At 24.7% G+C, this 14,594-nt stretch overlaps 1 long non-coding RNA gene across 1 annotated transcript in view; it reads left to right on the plus strand.

Annotated features, from left to right (window-relative positions):
• LOC129612066 (uncharacterized) overlaps positions 1-3,128 on the plus strand; it is a 66,047-nt gene extending 62,919 nt beyond the window's left edge. The window contains exon 3 of the long non-coding RNA XR_008697199.1: positions 2,759-3,128. This is a non-coding gene — a long non-coding RNA (uncharacterized LOC129612066). The remainder of the gene's footprint in view (positions 1-2,758) is intronic.
• Positions 3,129-14,594: the final 11,466 nt, after the last annotated feature.

The following is a 14,594-nucleotide window of genomic DNA, read 5'->3' on the forward strand; positions in this document are numbered from 1 at the left end:
AATAATATTAAATCAATTTAATAAAATGAAAAATAACAAATTGAAATCCTTTATTTTGTAATTATTTTCAGATTTCTTTTTTTTTCCTTAATAATTTTTCTTTTAATTTTTTCTATTTTATTGCTATCATTTTCTGAAATTCCAAAAGTGAATCTTTAATTTACAAAATTATTTGTCGTACAATTCATTCAATGATTTCTTCGAAAAGGTTTTAATCTTTTCAAAATATAAAAATTTAAATGAACCGTGAACAATTTTGTAAGAGTTTGAGTGTTTGATTCCCTTAGAATTTATTAGAATTATGTTAAAATTATTATTGCTATTAGTTTTAAAGGAAAACTGTTCAGTTTTAAGAACCTTTAATTCAATCTTCTTAGACTTTTAATTTTAAAGTGATTTTTTGACATCAAACAATGTTCGGTTCCCTTATCGAATATTTCTCTAAAATAATCTACTAATACAAATTATTAGTTATTATTAATACAATTACTATTAATAATAATTATAATATTTACACTAATACTTACACTATTACAATTATTATTAATACAGTTAGTCATTATTGAGAGAAATTTTAAATTAATGCCATTATCATTTTTATTTTCTAAAGAGAAATGAATTTTGAGATGAGACATTACCATAAAATTTTAAGAGACGTTTTCTTACGCCTGGAAAGCAATTCAATTTTATTAAAATGTTGTCGTGCATGTTGATTATGAAAAATGATTTTGCGAGTCAGTCATGCATTTTGGCCTTACAAGTTGATCATGCATGTTGGTCATGAAAATCGATCATTAAACTTGGTTACATTGTTACGAACATTGATACATGTTGGTTGGGCAGCATGTTATATGATACATATTGGTCATGCAAGATTGTGATGGAAATCGGTAACGTTTGTTGATCGTGCATATTGGTCACGTAAGCTCATCACACAAGTTGGTCACACATGTTGGGCAAGCAAATTGGTTATTCAAGTCACTCATACATCTTGCTTATGCATGTTGGTCACGCATGTTGATTATGTATGATTTTAGAAATCAAATTGGTCATATACAAACATATTATGTTGTTTGAACAAATTTGTCATGTAATTTGGTCATCATGTTAGCAATGAGATTTGATCACGCAATTTCATTATGCATGTTGGTCATACCGATTGTTGAAGTAATTTCCTTATGTGATTACAATTTTCATTTTAAAAAGTTAAATTTTTCGTTAAGTCAAGCAATTTTTTATTTAGAAATTTTTAAAATTTTAACAAAAGTAATATTAAACTTTTATAGGTACATACATTCATACTATAATAAATGAAAATACATAAAATGTTCATATATAAATATTTAAAAAAAATTAATTTTCTGAAATCAGGTTTTTAGAAACTCAAATTATCAACTCTAAAACTAAAACAAACTTTTCGAACTAAAAATTATCAAAAACAAAAGAACAATAAAAAAAATCTCAAACTTTCAATTTCCAATTTGTGTATGAATTTAAGAATTTTTTGTAAATATTAATTGAGTTTATTGCAAATTTATAAATTAAAATAAAAGTTATAAATTGCGAAAAATCTATTAAAGCGGAAATATTTTAAAAATTAAATTTAGATTTATTGAGACCTTCAATCAAACCAAACAAAATGTTTAGCCTATTTTACGAGTTTTCATTATCAAACATTGGAAATCCTTTAACATTCTAATGCTTAGTTTATTTATGTTTATGCATATACGAGCAGTGTTTATTGAAGGGTACAAAAATTGAAAATTCGATTTGTAATCGATATTCGAGGTCGATGAAAAATATACTCTTATATGTTATACCCTGATAACTACCCGTATCAATAATTTATTGACTAACTCAAAACTAATTGAATATAGCTTCACAAACTTAGTTCACATTTGAAATAGCAGTTCAGGTAGCTGCTAACCATAGAATTTGAAAGTAAATTGGTAATCTCATGTCGAAAAAAAATTAGGGCTGGCCATACAAGGTATTCAAAATATCTGAATTTTATTAGTATTCGAGATATTTGCTTCATAATGTTTATGAACGAAAAATTGAAACCTTTTTTTTTCAGTAATTTTTATATAAAATTTACAAACTAAACTACGTTGTGTTTTACAAGATAATCTTGCATTAGATCTGGTATTGTACAAGTTAATAAAGATAATATTCAGAACAAATCATACATGCTTTTTCACGATGTTGTACATTACTAACGTAGTACGCAAGAGCTGTACTATGTCCAATTTGTCTTTCAAATAATATTTGGATTTAAATGGCCTTGCAGTACTTGATATTAAACGAAATTCCTAAAAATCTATATGCATACCTACATATACTAAAAAATAAATTTACATTGGGAAAAATTCTCATCAAATGCACGATTTTTTTTTTCTACTTTTCCCAACCTAGGATAAAGGTTAATGGAAAGTATTTCCTTTCAAAAATAATATTTTAATGTTTTTTACGCTAATTATTATTATACCAAAATATCTTTTTTCATTTTATTACTTTGAAAATAATTAAAGTTTAAAATACTCAGAAAATATTAACATTAATAAAAACATTAGAAAACTTTCTAAAATTTCTAATCCTTGTAATTTCCGTTTAAAATAAAATAAGGATAATCTAAAATTTGAATATTAAAAAAATATGAATTTTCATTTTTCCTTTTTTTCTTATAAGATGAATAAAAAATATTTTATATAATTAAACTTAAATTATAATTGATTGATTTTTATATTAATATTTTCAGATTCAATTATACCCATGGGAAAAACCTGGTAATAATGAGAGAACGAAGATGTAATATAATTTTTTTTTTTTGGTTCATCATCAACTAGCTATGTACTAGGATATTTTAATAATCTGAAATTGGAAATTGATTTTATGAAGGAAGGAAATATCAGATACTCGATGGTTCAATGTTAATAAAATTAAAAAGCTGCCTTTGTCAAACCTATTTGCAACAATAATTATTATGGGTTGTTATATTGACTTAATTAATAGTGTCGTGTCAAAACATAACACTAATGAATATAAATATTTTCTTTAACATCAAATTGTATTTAAATTAAAATTTCAAGAATATTAATATTCTGTATGTATGTGCAATATAACATTTATTAAAGAAGCACTGTACTTGAGTTGAAATTACGTTGTGTGCTAATAAATAATATTATAAAATTAAAATAGAGTTATTTGGAAAATTTCTAACATTAAAGTATACTGAATGGAGACCTTAAATATTTTTGTTACTCTATATTTTTGGAATGTAATCAAAACCAAAATCAAAATGTAATAAACAAAATGTTAGTTGGTTCAAGAGGAAAATAATAAATTGCAATTTTGGTTAAATTGATTATTTGTATTCGACATGCAATTTTCTACTAGGAGGGATATACGGTTGTTGCGTCGTATAAATGAGAGCTATGCCTCTGTTTCGTAAGGAATTTGGTTGTAACTATATTAATCCTGCCCTTATTTTGTTTTATGTTAAATTTTTTTAAGGTTTGTAGTATTTATTGCTTTATTTATTGCTGGTATTTAATATCGAATATAATTATTGACATTAAATGAACCATTTTAAATATAATAAATAATACCACTACGCTTTTCACACTGCTTAATGATACTGAGTCAAAAATTGTAATAATATTTTCGGCGATGAATTTGATCAATTGTAAAATAAATATAGTGATAACGAAAAAAAATCTGATGTGCTCAGCACATAACCGACCGCATTGTGTATTGTCTAGTTAAATGAAAATGTTACAGAATATTATAAAAATGTCTGTTAAATACTTCTTTCCAATTTTTAGGACATTAGTAAGCTTATAGTTAGCATACCTAGAAAAATGTAAATTTGGCTTTTAGTAGAGTTTCGCTTTGTGCTACCCGAATTCCCTGAAATATTCGCCGGCTAGTTTCGGTAACAACCAGAACTCAAACATCAAATTTCAAGAAACTCCATCAATTCGTTCCGTAGATATGGTGAAAAATGTAAAATCGGCCCGCAGATCAGTTTTCTAGCCCTGATCTTTCCAAAAAATGTACATGTTCGTTGTTTTAGTACGAGGAATTCAAATATTAAATTTCAATGAAATCGGTTGATTATTTCTCTTTATATACACAAAAATGTATATTTGGCCCGTAGTAAACGTCTAGTTGCCGATGCCTGATTTCTTCCAAGATATAGGAATTTTCGCGGACGGTCGAGCTGAGCTTATATATAAAATTTCAAGTAAATCGGTTGAATATTTTCTTCAAAATGTTCAAAAATGTAAAACAGGCCCGCTAAAAAGTGCAGTTCCCGAGACCTGATATATACCAAAAGTTGATCAATCCGTGCCATAGTGGAAATAAACTTACATATAAAATTTCATCAAAATCGGTTAAGCCGAACTTGAGATACACGCGTGCACACACAGACCGACAGACCAACAGACCGACAGACCGACAGGTTGCTAAAAATAGTTTATTTACACTTCCCTACTATGGAGAAGTACGTTCCCACCGAAAACTCGATATGCAAAATTTTGTTGCCATCACATAACCTACCTATTGTTAACACAATACGGTCGATAATGAACCAAATTAGTTTTGATTATTATTCCATTCTTTAAAATTAAATTGCATATTACAAGGCGAATTTTATTAAAAAATAATGAATGAAAAGGAACTGTAATATATCTAATTTAATAAACTGTCTATGAAAGAACAAATTCACATCATCTCTTCAAAAGAGAGAAAATAGTTTCAATTTATGGTGACCTTTTCAGGTCTTTTATAAAATATTTTCCACAAATTTAAGAATTTTTTAAGTTGGATTACGAAATTATCTGATTAAAATTGACAAAAAATCCTTTTTACTTTTTATTATTAAAGGTCATAAACTCGTACATATTCTAATGGCATACAAAAAGTGTGCCATTAGAAATTTATGTTCCATTCATTGGATACACATAATTCTGATGGGGTTTTTTTAAAATTTATCTCAATAGAGAAAGAAATTTACGACAATAAGAAATTAATTTACGACATTTATATGAACGCGTATTATGTAAAAAATCAAATTATTTAATTCATATTAACAACAAGATTTTTATTTTGAAAATTCATATTTTTGAAATATCAGTTCTTATTGGTTTTGTGGTTGAATACCTACTATACACAATATTACATTTATACTACACTTACTATACTTTTGTGTACGTATACATAAATTCATTGCGTGTTTTATTTATTTGTATATTTACTCTCATAAGAGCCTAACACTTTGAGACCGCCAATGATGTTAAGCATTTTAAAACCATATACTTTTTTAACAGATGTAGGCAATAACACGGTTTAGGATGTATAACTTTTAAAGTATAATTACGTCTTACATGTATACAAAACGTCAAAAACCATAATATTATCTTAAAATATAAGGACCCTCTCAGTATAGGTTATACAGTATATATGAAAATATACAAACATTAAATATTCTTACCACATCACCACAGTTCAAGAAAATAGTAATTATTTACCAATTTATATTTTTTACTTATAATTGAATATTAAAATAGGTGTGCGGTATATTTATATATAAAGTATTATATATACATGTATGAAGTATATACTTTTATAACCTTCATGTTATATTTCTTATACGCAATATGACACTTTCAGATTCAAGAATCAAACATAATTTCAAATTTCATTTATAATACAGTTAAGTTGAATAAAACATTCAAAAAACACACCCAATTCCATTATACATGTACATGCAAGGAAGATTAATGGAATATTTACGCTCATGTATCAGTGTTGCCATTACAATAAAGGATAATTTTTATTAACATAACTTTTAACATTAATGGTATAAATATAATTTGATTACGTTTAAGTAACTTGTACAGGGTGAACCTATAACGGGGTATAATCTCTCGGGGACAGAAGAGTTCAACAACTTTATGAAAAAAATCGTTTCTGGGGGAGAGAATGCCTCTGAGAGATTAGATCACGTTACAGGTCCCTATGTATGTAAAATTGTTTTATACTTAAAATTTACCGTAAAATTTTAATAGGTAACATAGTAAGAATTAGTTACCCTATAATATTAATCAATAAAATTTAAAATTTATTTATAAGAAATAATGTACTTGTATAGTACTTTCTTACTTAAAGCACTACCATATTTTGTATGTACATGTATATATATACAAATATAAAATTGTAATAAGTATTTTTACATTGGTCACGTTTACGATAAGAATTAAGTGCCATTTTATTTTGATGTACGTGATTTGTGACAAATACACTCTTATATGTTCTTTAACCACAGAAAATATAAATTCAAACTTTTTGTACATACAAACATACAGAATATATAAATTCTTACATAATATTATGTATTATAAAAATCGATGCTCTCTAGAGATTAGATGATTTATTTGTTACCAATAAAGTTAAATTTAAAAAAAAAAAGAACTCTTTACTTTTTATCATGTCACATAATATGAAATATTATTTTATTTTGTATAAGTGACCGCCAATAAGATTTAATTTATTTTAAATTTTTATTTGATTTGAAATGAAATTTTCGTTATTAAAGATTTACACCGAGGAATTTAAAGATTAAACCTGGAAATAAAACATATATATATCTACGAGTGTGTATGTGTACAGAGTAATAAATTTAAAAATTTGTTTTAATATTATTAGAATTTTGAAATAAAATTAAATTTGGGAATAATAATAATTTATTATCCCTTTTGTGTACGATTATGGATTAATTTCGATGTGAATAAAAATTTTCATCTTTTAAAAATTTTATAGCAAGTAGGGGGAAATAATGTAAAATTCTCTTATGTAATGAAGAGTAAAAAATATTTTGAAACAAAATGTGAAAAGAAACGAGAATAGGAAGAGTTGACCGTGTCAAGTTTGCGATATCCGTACGAATCAATGATTTTAAGCGCTGTATTTTAATTGCTTTAATGTTTTACACATACTCATGGTTTTTATATATGTTTAAAAATGCGGAGCATTTTAGGGAATTCGAGTAGCACAAAGCGAAACTCTACTTAGATCCAAATTTATATTTTTCTAGGTATGTTAACTATAAACTTACTAATGTCCTAAAAATTGGAAAGAAGTATTTAACAGCCATTTTTATAATATTCTGTAACACTTTCAATTAACTAGACAATACAAATTGCGGTGGGCTATGTGCTGATCACATCAGATTTTTTTGTTCGTGTAATTATCTTCTCATAAATTTTATGAATAGCATCTACAATTGCGCGTATCTTTCGATAAAATTGAATTTCCTTGAATTTTTTTTCCATTATTGTGGAATAGTTCCGTTTTAATTTTGTCTGAATTAAATTGTAAAATATTTTCATTATTTATTAATATTATTTTACATATACAAACTCACATATGTCAATATCTATATTTAAATACTATTATCTTTGCTGTAGTGAAATGAAAAAAAATACAAAAGCAAGTACAAAACCATTAATTATAAAGAATCTACATACAATTCAGAGCAGATGTTTCCTTTACATCTGACACTTTTCCACATACATATTATATGTTTTGCTTTCTATTCTAAAATATTTATTTTAAAATCTTATAATATTTTGTTGATAACAGTTTTACAGTTTTCATCGTTTCAAATAAGGATGAGATAAAATTTTGCTATACATATAAAGTCTGTGTGTTATTACATGCTTAGCTCCGTTTCTCCATTAATATACTTATTCTTCCTTTCTTTTATGAATAGAATATGATTTTAATCCTTATTCTATAAAGCATTTGTATATTTTGTTCTTACAATCGGTGAACAACATATTATATTCTTAGCATTTGGATGCATGTGCACAAAGAATATATTATTTTATATAATAATATATGCATTTTTCAATGGTTCACTAAATTTAAAATAAAAAGGAGTAATAGCGGATTTCTCCTTTTCAATGTAATTAATATTATTTATAATTCTCTCTATATACATACATATATGCAATTTAATTGAATATATTTTTTCTATATTGTATTTAAATAGAGCAGAAATTGTTATTGCCTATAACTAAAATGCAATACAATGAATGTTAGAATTAGATAATAAGTGTAAGTATATCTACTGCAATTATATTTATATATAGAGGATTAGAAATAACTTTGATAATGATGATGATTTATTTATCATTGCAAAAAGAATTTAATGTACTATGAAATCCTTATAGCTATGTGAAATAGCAATTAGAATTTGTAAACGTATACAAATATTTTCGTGGAGCTTTTGAAGTAATAAATTTTGGTGGGTGTGTTTTCTTGAATACCGTGAATTGATAAGCGCTCAATAATCCCGAAATTTTAATTAAACTTAATTTGATTATATCACGGTATATTTTTTATAAATTTTCATTCGTATAAAGACTGAATTTTTAAATACACAAAACAAAACTCAATTCTGATAAAATTTTAAGCTTTTATTACTCAATTTTACCCTAATTTCTTGATTTAGAGAGCGTTTTACTCGTAGTAATAATAGTCAATGTATTCGTGAAAAATTCATGGTAATCAAGCTCTTCTGAACCATTATTAATCGACAGGCCTTACTGCCAAGAAATATTGCCTACAGATTTTTGTATCCTTTCTATAATGAAAAAAGACTAAAAGGAAGAAGTCAAAATATTATATTTCTTCATTTAATTTTGGATTTTAATTAAAATTATAAAATGCTCGTTAAGTGAATATTATTCATTCATAAAATTGCACAAACGTGAAATATTTATTAGGAAATTTCTACGATTAGAATCCTTAAAACCCGGACTCTATTTTTAATTTTAATAAAAATTAATAGAAATTTGGAACGTAGAATCGGAAAAACTTTTATAATTTATCAACAGGATTTCAATATCAAATATATTTCCAATTTTTCATTCTTTTGTGCTTTATTCTCTACTTAACATAAAATTCAAATTATATTGTAATTACTCGTATATTCACTAAACTACATTCATTCAAAGTATAAAATAAATTTAATGAACAGTTCATATTTGCGGATATAGAAACACTTGTGACTAGAACATACAAAAAGAGAATTTTATTTTAATTATCAATTTATAAAATTATAAGTAAATGTAAAATATAATTACAACATTTTCAGAGGATTAAAACCATTAAATTTGAATGACAATGACCCATTTGATATCATTAAAATTTCTATATTAATAAAAGAACATTTATTTAAAATTTTAAGTACATTTAAACATATTTTATTATATACTAACTGAATTTAAATATATATGTATATAATGTATGTATATTTTAAATTATATTCATACTCGTATATAGCACACTATCTATTTTGTTATTCGGTTTTGAAATAATTGTTGTAATTATTATTGTAATTTGTAATACGATTTAGTTACCATCAGGAGCATTTTGTAAATATATTGTAAATATTTAATGAAGCAAAAATTAGGATGCAATTATTTAAACATTATATTATATCTAAATATATTTACAAATACGTATATACATACATTTAAATAAATATGTGTACATGTGTTGTATTATCTTAATTTATGTATTGGAGAATTTATATTAATAAAAGTATTTTGAAGTAATTTTTAACATATTACAGAAAATTATAAAAATATCTAGTCTTTTTGACGAATAAATAATATAGATATTAGTAAATTTACACAATATTAGTAAATTTACACAATGAAAATATGCTCAGGGAGTAAGTAAATTTTTAAAATACTATTTTTGTATTAACTCATTGGAAATTTCTTGATACAACTGCAGAACGAATGGATGACGTAATGAACGAGTTAAATCTGTACTGCAGTTGTATGAAAAAACTTTCATTAAGTTAATATTATTAGTGTAATAGGCACATTACTTATTAATTTAACAACTACACGTTGTATATTAGTACTCCTTTTGTACTTTTCTCTTCAAACTTCAACTCTTTTATGAATAATTTAGAATTAGCTGCAATTAATATTTTAAGAAAACTTATATTTCAACACATACATTATGTAAGTATTCCAATGAACAGGCAATTTTTGATATTTTTTAACAAAACCTATTATGATCTGCTCACTAGCGCTAACTATAGAACTGAACATTTTGAATAAGTTCAAAATTATCAAAGCAAGCAATTCCTTAACTAAAATAAAACAATTTGTTGTCAAAATTCTCGAACATTTTATAAACAACTATTATAATATTTAAATTATTATAAATCTAGTATTGGCAGGAATGTTTTGGTTTGTTTCAAATGCTAGTTGCATATGAGTAAATATGCTGATTTTGAATAATCTATGAATATATTGCTCTATACAAAGAATAGAAGTTTATACCTAAAAATATCTTAATTAATAATTTAAATTCTATATTCCTTTTTTATTTTTTTTGAATATTTTAAAAATAAAATATTATTTTTAGTGAAAAAAGTAAAATCAAATTCTGTCAAAAAATGCCGATTTGCATTTAAATGGAAATTCGATAAAATTTTCTATATGATTTATATATATACATACGTATTATATGTACACTGTAAAAAATATTAAATTAAGTTTTTAAAACTTTCGATGAAGAAGGTAAATTCTTCGCTTAAAATAAAATTGGGTCTGTAAAGTTGTAAAATTTGAAAAATATTTATGGTTTCTTTAAAAATGTTTAGTGACTTTTTCATGTACTTGCAGGTTACATATGAAACGTCAACGTTTTACCTTCAATGGCGTATAAGTTTTAAAAACAGGTCCACGATTGGACAGAAGGACGAACGGGCGGACAGATACAGTGAAATTAATAAAGAAAAATGCTAAAAAATAAAAGCTAAAAATTAAAATAGTAAGTTTTATTCAAGAAAAATTCACTCTTTTCGGAGTTTCACGATTCATTTCATTTACTCAATTTTTAAGAGAATTTTCTTTGCAATCTTAAATGATTAATTAATTTATCTCGTGGTTTCATCTTAACAGATTTTGTAATAATGGTGAATAAGTAATACCTAAAAATTAATATTACAATTAAAAAACCTAAAATTTTCGCGACTAACAGAATATTTAGGGTCGACTTAGTTTATTAGGGTCCCAAGTGTTAACTTCTAAACCATTATAATAATATTACAGGAAAAACAAGCTTTATTATGGGATTCATTAAACGATAGTCTAATGAGTGTAATGATTCCTAGATTTTAAAATCTCTCTTCTCTATTATCTATAGTTTCTTTCAAGATTATATAACATTTTTTTACAGTGTATATGGCATGTATGAATACCTAATATGAGTTATGTTTTGTACAAATATATGTATGAATATCACGATAGATTTTAAATATACATGCATAATATTATTATATATATACGTAAATTTACCAATCATACTAGGATGTTTATTTAAAATGTTATGTGGTGAATATAACACGCAGCATGTTCAGTTGATTTCAATTTTTTTTTTTAAATCGTTTAAAAGACATTTTTTATCATGTGTGTATTTATAGAACATTTTATATACCTTCATTCTAGGTATAGGTCTACCCATTTATGCTTACATTTATATGCTTATTTGCATCATCTATAACAGTATATGAATTACGAGTTTGTATTTTCAAGTTGTGGTCGTCTTTATTTATGTGATAACACCAGTCAATATAAAGTTCATATATTTAGATTAAATTATATAGATGAATATAGATAAAAAAAAGGTGATTTTTCATCTTTTCAGTTTTTATTTCCCTAAATTTTATATAAAAAAATATTTATTTAAAAAATTATAGAAATTTTGCAGTTGAAGAAAAGAAAAGCCATTTTCAAATGAAAATGGCAAGAAAAAAACAAGAGAAAACAGAACTATCAAGGAATATTGAAAATAAACAAGAGCTGAAGCTTGCATATATATATAAAAAAAATTTGTTTTTTAAAAAGGACATTAAGGTTAATTGAATCTAAGAGATTCAATTTTTCTACCAGTTTTGTACTTGTACTTTATTTATTGTAAAGTGCACATTTGTTTTAGACTTGAGTGTTTTTTTCACACATTAATAAATTTCATGTAGCAACAAGACTTTTAAATTTGTTGACGACAAGAGCAGATGGTTCCATGTAGTTTGGTCATTTATGAGGATATTGAAGTTGTTTTTAATTTTTTTGCTAAAATATTGAACACAGTAAAAAATGTAAAGATTTTAAATTATATTAAAGACAAAACAAATGTGCTCATTATGATTATTTCGAACTTTTCCAAACTATTTCATAAGGAATTAATTTTATTTTTCCATCATGGGATACAAGCTTTCAAAATTTAACTCATTTAATATTGTTGCAGAAAATATTCCGAATTTCATATTGCAAATTTTGAAAATGGCCAAATGTTTTCGACCAATTTTGAAAAATATCAAATGCTTTAATTTAATTACATGAAATTGAAGAGCTTTAAAGTAAGAATCAAATATAAAAAATAAAGATTGTAAATTGCGACAGTGGTGATAATGATTATTGCGACAACATTAGGATTCTAAAGACACTTTCTGTTACACTTGTCATATCAATTATCAGGCGTAAAACAACATGTGTATGCCAGTTACAATTTCGATTATCCTATGAGTGTCGGCTGTACACACAGCTCTTTTCATGCAAAAAAGTATTTGCCTAAATAACATGACTGTTTATAATTAATAATTAATAGTCTACATAATTAAATAAATTCGATATTAATACATACCACACCTCTTTCCTTCTCTAATTCATGATTTTAATAAAGAACTTCTCTAAGCTGTTTTCAAAATAAATTTGTTTGCATGGGATAAAATCGAATGTGTTATTCGCTATGATAATATTCGGCAAACTTCAATATTTGACTGCAAAAATGAATAATTGAAAGCTTCTTAGAATTACAGTTTCAAGCCTTTAATATTATTATGTTATTTTTTATAGAATTTCACCTCAAAATTACTACACAAAGATTTTCAAAAGAATATTTTTTCAATATAAAATTTAGTAAGGTTTCAGGATTTTATTTTATTTTAAATTATTCAAGTACCTGTATAAAAAAAAACATTTAATAGGTACATAAAAACATTTTTTTATTCAATAGTCTTGTAGTAAATTTTTGATATTCCATATCTGGATTCCATATACCCTAAGTAATAGATGGAAACTTTTATTACTTCCAATTAACGAGTCGCATAAAAGCAAAATCCTGCTTGACCCATTTTTCCATTTATTTACTGAAGTAATTAAATGCAATTTTTTTTTAAATGTAAACTACACCTAAGCTTAACCATTTACATAAAGATTTTGAATACATTGCCCCATACTTTATTTTATTTTACTGTAGTCTAGTTTATAAAGAAAGCGCTCAATTTTAATAATTTCTTCTTTATAAATCAATTATACGAATTTCGTTATATGTAAATGTAAAAAAAAAAGAAAAACATATTTATTAAGTGGTTTCTTGTCTAGACTCTAAAATAAAGTAAAAATATCTCAACATATTCTGTATGGATGTCTTTTATTTCTTTTTTTATAAATTTAAAGATATTATAAAATTTTTACCATATTATGCAAATTGGGTCATGTTATAGAACTAGGTTAGAATGGGATAATATTTTTAATAACGTTTTATCCAAAATCAAATTTGTTTTTATTTCAGCGGATTAAAAGCATTTTTATTTATTTATGTACTCAGTAAATATGCACACAATATTTATATATTAGAAAATGCAATATAATCACGTAAACAGTATTCATTCATGCCATCTACAATAATAATTTATTAAATAACTTTAATTGAATTCAAATATTCTATGAATTTCTATACATCTATTTATATATGATATGCATAGGTGCATAATGCATAAATGCACTCACTTGCATTATGTGATTTCGTATTATAATGTATAGGCTTTTAGTTTCCATTATATTATATACGTTAAATATAATTTTTTCGTAGTTTTCATTTTTTCATTATTAAATCGTTTTTCCACGTTTTTAGCCTCTTTCATATTATGGTAACGCTATATATATATGTATATATAAGAGGGAAATTTGCTATATTAATACTTTACCTATAAATACATTGAATCCATATACACATATCTATACATAATATAAATTTCAAAATTGGTACAGTATGTGTGCATTGCTTGTGTCATAAAAATGCTGATTCAAAAAAAAAAAAAAAAAATTCATATATTTTTTATTTTCCAAATCGACTGAATGTCACATATATTTGAAATTTATGTATACAGAAGATTTAGTCGCAGGATGATGTGCTAAAGGACAATCTTTAGAGGCATTTTATAATATGGTAAAGTGATAAAGGAGTGTAGGTATGTATGTATATTATATTCTATGTATACGTTGGTGTGTTACTCTTTTATAACAGTTTGGTTGGGGTGGTGTTTTTAATGCGGTAAAAAGAGATTTTACAATAAATATTTATTTTATACTTACTGCTGTATATTTATTTAACATCTACATATACACATATGTAGATTTAAATGTATAGTTTATACGTCATATAAAATGTCAATACGAAAAAAGTAAAATAAACTTTGAAGTTTAATTTTTCTGTGT

Source organism: Condylostylus longicornis, unplaced genomic scaffold, assembly GCF_029603195.1.
Source record: "Condylostylus longicornis isolate FDR11 unplaced genomic scaffold, ASM2960319v2 ptg000055l, whole genome shotgun sequence".
Lineage (NCBI taxonomy): Eukaryota > Metazoa > Arthropoda > Insecta > Diptera > Dolichopodidae > Condylostylus > Condylostylus longicornis.